The sequence below is a fragment of the Engraulis encrasicolus genome, chromosome 17 (assembly GCF_034702125.1).
Source record: "Engraulis encrasicolus isolate BLACKSEA-1 chromosome 17, IST_EnEncr_1.0, whole genome shotgun sequence".
NCBI classification, from domain to species: Eukaryota; Metazoa; Chordata; class Actinopteri; order Clupeiformes; family Engraulidae; genus Engraulis; species Engraulis encrasicolus.
The window spans coordinates 51,322,392-51,330,250 of NC_085873.1; positions in this window are offsets into that span (position 1 = coordinate 51,322,392).

Consider the following 7,859-nt stretch of genomic DNA (forward strand, 5'->3'; position numbering starts at 1 on the left):
ATGGGGTTTTGAAACACATTAGCCATGTTCATTAGTTCACTATCTGAAATTTGGATTAATCATGCATGCATACGTCTTCGTTCTTGCTGGAGAACGGGCTTCTCGTTATTGCGCGTCTCGCACAGGAGAACGGCTGTCCATGCAAGTAGACCGATCAGCTTCACAGGATCCGTACAAACATGGAACACTGCAGTGTAGAAGCTGAGATTAGTTGGATTACGCAGCGTATTGGGAAAACACTGCAGTGTAGAAGCTGAGATTAGTTGGATTACGCAGCGTATTGGGCAAATCCGCTGTCCGTGGTGCTGAAGTACTGCCACGGCCGAGAAATGTCTATGCAGTAAACATTCTCCTGCTCGAGAGTACGGGGCACCACTGAGAGCTGAAGCACTGCCACGGCCGAGAAATAAAAGGGTTAGGGACGGTACCAATGAAAGGGTTAGGGACGGTACCAAGCTCAGGGTACCTCAGTCATAGAGGAGGATGGTGGAGAGCACTGGTTAATTACTCCCCCCAGCAAACTTGCGGGTCGGGAGTCGAACCGGCAACTTTTGGGCTACAAGTCTGACGCCCTAACCGCTTACCCATGACTGCTGCAAGTGGACCGATCAGTTTCACATAATCCGTACAAACATGGAACACTGCAGTGTAGAAACTGAGATTAGTTGGATTACGCAGCGTGGCGCGGACCTTTCTCCTGCTCGAGAGTACGGGGCGCCACTGAGAGCTCGGGCAGTATCTGCGCCTGCAGACATGTGCAATGTCTGAGACTGACACCCACCGGCTGTTGATGGTTAGAGAGCAATGAACTGGAGAGGAAGCTAGGGCAGGACGCCTGACCAATCGATTGATTTAAAACAATACCAGTCAATCTACACATCTTGTTGCTACGTCATGACACAAAAGGCAATGGCACAGATCCAGGGCGTACATTCCCTGTCCAATCAAAATGCTTTCATTTCAGATTCCCAGAAGTTAATTCGGAATTAAATGAAAGTGCCTCCCGTAAAACTGACCGACGGGAAATAATTTTAATTCCAGACTTTTTCATCTATTTATTCAAACTTAAAAAACACAACGTAAATGTTGCAATTATCATTGATGGGGAGAACATTTAGATAGGTAAATGTGCTCTACATAAGAGTTCATCATTTTCAAGGAAGATAGATGTATGGAGCGTAAGTGGCCGAAATACGCCTACATTGTAGTGGTGTCAACAATGATCGTTTCGGCGATGCAATCCAGTGCGGGGCATGGACGATCCAGGATCAGAATAAATCCAGAATCAATCCGGCAATTTTTTAAGTTTCAATTACTTCCATGGATATGGAGACTGAAGATGATACAGACTGATACAGACTGATAGAGAAAACAGCCAATAAATTGTTGTTCATACCTGACTACTTGTATTGCCTCATCATGACTGATTAAACATTTGCTTTGCTTTCAGTAGAAATGCAATGCATTGTAGAATTTAATCAGATCGGATCGGATCGGATAGAATCGAATCGAATCGAATCGCTAACTCCCGAATCGTGATCGAATCGGATCATGAGGGCAGTGCCAATCCATACCACTACTGCATTGTAAAGAGAGTTATGTGCAGAAGGAGGCCAGGACACACATTGGAGATGTCATGCTGGTCAGTATTCAACTGGATAGACAAATGCCCATATAACTGTAACACACTAGATGAGGATGCGTGTGTGTGTGTGTGTGTGTGTGTGTGTGTGTGTGTGTGTGTGTGCAGTGTGTATATGTGTGTGTGTGTGTGGGGTGTGGGTGTGTGTGTGTGTGGTGTATAGTGCGCATATTTTTGGGCACGTGTGTGTGCACGTGTGTGTGCGTGCGTGTGCGTGTGCGTGCTGTGTGTTTCGCGTTTTGTGTGTGTGTGTGCGTGTGTGTGTGTGTGTGTGTGTGTGGGGTAATGTGTGCGTACGTGTGTGTGTGTGCGCGCATCACGTGTGGGGTGCAGTGGGGTATAATATATTATGTGTGTGTAGTGCGTATGTGTGGTGGTGTTGGTGTGTTTGTATGTGTGTGTGTGTGCGTGTGTGTGTGTGTGCCCTGCGTTGGGGTGGTTTCGTGCGCGTGCGTTGTGGTTGTATCGTGAATGCTAGCCTTAATGTTTTGTCAACGTGGGCAAAGGGACATAAATAAGAACTATCGACCAGACACAAGAAGGACAGACACAGAGAGAGAGAGAGAGAGACAGAGAGAGAGGGAGAGAGAGAGAGAGAGAGAGAGAGAGAGAAGAGGAATGGAAGGGGATTGAGAGAGAGAGAGAGAGAGAGAGAGAGAGAGAGAGAGAGAGAGAGAAGAGGAATGGAAGGGGATTGAGAGAGAAATACGGGCGGATTAAGATAGGGAGCTCAGGGAAGATTTGAGAAAGGAGACCGGAAAGAAAAAAGAGTGAAAAATAGAAGGAAACCAAACAAGAGAAATACGAGGAAGAAGAAAGGGGGGAGAGGATGAGGGAGAGAGCAACGAGGGAGGCAGAGAGAGAGAGAGAGAGAGAGAGAGAGAGAGAGAGGAGAGTAGAGAGGAGAGGAGAGAGAGAGAGAGAGAGGAAGGAGAGAGAGAGGAGAACAGAGAGAGAAGAGAGAGAGAGACACAGAGGAGAGAGAGGGAACAGAGAGAGAGAGAAAAGCGAGAGAGAGAGAAAAGGGAGAGGGAGAGAGAGAGAAGATGAATGGAAGAGAGAGAGAGAGAGAGAGAGAGACAGGAGAGGAGAGAGAGAGAGAGAGAGAGAGAGAGAGAGAGAGGAGAGAGAGAGAGGAGAGAAAAGGAGAAGAGAGAGAGAGAGAGAGAGAGAGAGAGAGAGAGAGAGAGAGAGAGACAAGCCATAAACTATAAGGGACAGTGGATAAGGCAACAATGCACACCATCTCACAACACACATAAAGCTTACACACATGCTTACCCATATACAGTACATGAACACTGCCATGCATGACCACACACACACACACACACAGACTTGACAGCACACACAACTCACCCCTACACCACACACACACACACAGGCCGCAACACACACACACACACACACTAACATCGACACACAACCACACCCACACAGCACCATCACACACCCACACCAAGCTACCACACACAGCAGACACAGAACAACAGACCGCGACACACAACACACACCCAGAGACACATAACACAAAACACACACCGACACCGACCACACACCCACACCTACCACACCCCTTTACACTCACACACAACACACAACACACAAAACTACACACACACACAACACACCAGTTCCACAATCACACACAACACCCACAGGGCACGAGAAACGGAAGCAGCCACACATACAACACAGCACCCCCCAACAACACACGACTACACACACACACACACACACACACACACATACACACACAAACACACACACATATAAACTACGTACATTCACTTACTGAATAGTCCTAATGATAATTGGCACTCACACAGGGCACGCAATCACGTGGCGACAGCACGCACGCACCTTGTGTGTTGTCAGTAACTGATGTGATGGGTGTGAAATCGGAAGATTCATGATCCGGCCAGTTGCTCATGCCAATGAATTGCTGCTGTGTGTGTGTGTGTGTGCGTGTGTGTGTTGTCGTGGTTGTGTGTGATAGTGTGTGCTGTGTGTGTTGTCGTGTGTGTGTGTCTCGGTGTGTGTGGGTTTGTGTGGGTGTGTGGGTGTTGTGTGGGGTTGCGTGGGGGTGCGGTGGGTTGGGTGGTTGTGCACACAGTGATTGGTCTTGATGTGTTTTACATTGATGTGTGACGCCCTTGTTCAATGTCGGGGGTGGTTGCTGTCTCTCCTGTGTTGTTAGTGTGCTCTATTGCGCCTCCACGCTCCGTGCTGCGCCGTCTACGGTGTGTGTGAACCTAGTGATATGTGTTTTTGTTGTTCTGTTGATTATCTGTGTGTCAGATACGTTAATGGGAAATGAAATAAGGTCGTTTGTCATCCGACAGCAATTTTCAACTGATGAAGGTTGTCCGGCTCGCAACTGCCCTGTTTGTGTTTGCGTTATTTGTGTGTGCATTGATGTGTTGTGTGTATCCTACTCAATTTCGGTGCTGTTTCTAGCTTTTCATGCTCGCGATTCAGGCAGGAGACAAAAGGACTGTATTCTTATGAAAGTCCCAAATTTGGAACGACTGGGCACAGGAAAAACACGCACACTTGTGTACACGCACAGACACTAACAGACACATGAGGGCACAGACATACCACAAACACACACACACATACACACACACACACTCAGAGCTCAGCAGCACAGGCTCTTGGGTAGACACGATGAGTCATTATCTTTCCAGAGAAATGAAACAATACATTCACGGCACACAAACACACACACACCCACAATCAAACAATTAGTCACACACACACACACACACACATACACGCACAGCACTAAGACGCCCCACACACACACACACACACACACACACACACACACACACACACACACACAGACACACACACACACACTCAGCACGGCTGGGTAGACACGAGAGTCATTATCTTTCAGAGAAGGAAACAATACATCACGTGCAGACAAACACACACACACACAAGCACAGACACTAGGCACACACACACACACACATGCAAACCAGTGGTGTAGTCTACGTAGAACGCAGGTATACAAAGTATACCCACCTCTAAATTTCAGAGATTTCAGTATACCCACTTAAAATTGATTAATCCATTGTTTTGAATAACACAAATATATATAGTATACTCACTTCAAAAAATCTCAAATATACAGAATACCACCATAAAAAAGTGACTACACCACTGATGCAAACTACACACACACACACACACACACACACACACACACACACACACGCACACACACACGCACACACACACACACACACACACACACACACACAATGTCTACGCTGTACTATGAGGGACACCTGGTAGTTGTAGCAATTATCTCAGTTTGCTGCTAAGGAACAAGAGCAAAGCATCATGGGACATCTGGCTGGGGGTCAAAGGTCATAGAACAGACGGCCACTACTACCCCCCGGTGACACACACACACACACACGCACACACGCACACGCACACACACACACACACACTGTACCTTCTCAGCAAGACTCCTCAAATGCAGACAGAATACTGTATGCAAAAGGGCCTGTTCATTGATGCCAATTTTCACATATGTGTGTGTGTCTATGTGTGTGTGTGTGTGTGTGTGTGTGTGTGTGTGCGTGTGTGCGTGTGTTGTGTGTGTGTGTGTGTGTGCGTGTAAGTTTTTCTAACTGTGTTATGTGTGTTGCTATTGCCGTTTTCTTTCAGTCAGAATGGACAAAAAAATCTGTTACTGAGCAAAAGAATGACAAGCTATACCCAAAACAAACCCAAACCTACTAACAGTTGATTCCCACTGAGATACTTGCGTTTTATTCCAGAAAATGCAATGCTGCCCATTCCTATGTTTCCCTTTTCCATGAAAAGTCCGGGGGTTTGACGCCGCGGGACCCCGCATGCCTGTACACCGTACTCTGGTGTACAAGGCATGATCTGTTGTCATGTATTCTAACCGTTTCGGATATGATATAGGGTACCTCTGGAAACGTAAGCTCGGTAACGTCTACTCGCCTTGCCGAATGTTGTAAGCCACCGTATAATTTAGTGTTGTCAGTAACAAGGAAAAGTAACCCACACCAAAATCCAACCCAAAATCCTAAAAACCAAAAACCCTATAACATTACATTAGTATTTAGCCTTTGTTCAAATGCGACGTACTTCAAGGAGACCTTGCCCTACTGAAAACTTGTGTTAACTGTGAAGAGCATATTGAAGGAGACACCACAGCCCATTTGAGCACAGCTGATAGACACACTTCGGAACGTTGCCCCCGGGCGAGAGTGCCAACACTTTCGTCGACACAACTCGAATAGACGTTTCAAACTGGCTTGTGATTTATACGAAAAGGTCTAAATGCATCAACATCACAAACAAAGAGCCCCCACCAACACAAAAAAGTTTCAGTTGGATTTGGATCTGACAGCTCTGAAGATCCACAGCACACAAGTGCACACTGCACACAATGAATTGCATTTATGCCTCACCTGTGCAAGAGGGCAGTCCCCAATGGCACCCGCCAGGGAGCAGTGTGGGGGGACTGTACCATGCTCAGGGTACCTCAGTCATGGAGTGAGGACGGGGAGAGCATTGGTTAATTACCGCCCCTCTGGTCGGGTCGGGAGTGAACCCGGCAAAACCTTTTGGGGCTACAAGTTGATGCCCTAACGCGACTTCCATGACTGTCCTGTCTGACAAATTATCTGAAGAATCTACAGGTGTGTTGAAGTATATTGGGCTGTTTTTTCATATTTGAGAAGATAGTAGGCTATATGATCACAAGGCCACACACACAAGGCAAGGACGAGAGGTTAAGATGAACACATGGTTCTGCTGCCTTAAAGCAAAGGTGGCTTCACAAATCTTATTCTGTAAACCTGAAGAGCTTTGGTTTGTGTTTAGGGACCGTCCGCGTACTACGAGGTAAGTGGGATTTTATTTGGAACTTTATAAGACCTTTAAAGGTTGTGTTTTGCCATATGCCTGCGTTAAACACATAGCAAAGCTAACGTGGCTAACATGGTATGATCAAACTTTCTGAAAAGACATCCGATTAACATGCTTTTGTTTTCACGTGATCGTATTTCTTTCTAAAAAAAAACAGCAGAGATGTATTAAGCAGAGACGGTTTTTACCTATAAGCAGACGAGGCAGTTGCCTAGGGCCCCACCAGATTTGCCCATTAGGGACCCCCAACAGTCATTCCTGCCATGGTAAATACCATCGAAAGTAATTCATGAGGGCCCCATGTCTATATTTTGCCTAGGGCCCCCAAATGGTAGAACCGCTACTCTTATTAAAGCTTACACTGTGCGGCTTTTGCCACGATTTTGCCCCGATTTGGCACTCGCACGACTTTTTGAGAGTCGGGCCGATTTCTTGCTCAATCGCAGGTCAATCGTGAGTCTCGTATCGTGCAGTGTACATGGGGTAACGACAAGCGATTTCGCTTCACGATCGTGGCATTCATCGCTGGGTCGCATGAAAAGTCAAAACGGTTTGAAATTCTTGTCGTGGCTCGTGCGTAAATCGCACAGTTAAAGCAGTGCTACGACCCGATTTGACACTTCACATGCACAAATTAATAGGGCCGTGCGATTCGCTGTTGAGTGCGACCTCATCTCCACGACAGGTGCGCAAGTTCCCTCCTCTGTAGACCGGGGAAACATGCCTGTCGCGTGGTACAGTCGAAGCATTTCGCTCGCATCCGATTATCGGCTCGTGTCGTGTGAGGACGTGAGTCGTCAGCTGTGAACTTTTAAACAGGGAAATTCCATCGTGCAGTGTGAGCAGAAGCTTAAGACCCACGAGTGAAAATATCGCACAGTGTATGCCCGGCTTTAGTAGATCTTAAGCCTTGTTCACACGCGTTGCTGCTAGTTACTCGCTCAGCGAATAAAGTCAATAGAATGTCCATGTGTTACAGCGAGACGAGAAGTGTACAAGCGATGCGATGTGGACGGATCCCGAGATTAAAATATTTTAACTTCGAGTGTGGCGAGTAAGCGAGTAAACAATTGAAATGCAGAGTTCGGTACTTCAGGCCTGTGCATTGGCAGTTAAAGCCGTGGGAACGTTTAGTGAACATTCCATGAGAGAGTGGCGAGTAGGCGAGTGAGCGAGAAGTTATTAACCAGCAGACACGTGTGTGAACGTAGCTTTAGAGATGTAATTACAACACTAGTGGAATGATATGACAAAAGTTGAAACAATGTAATATCGTAACACGAGGGCT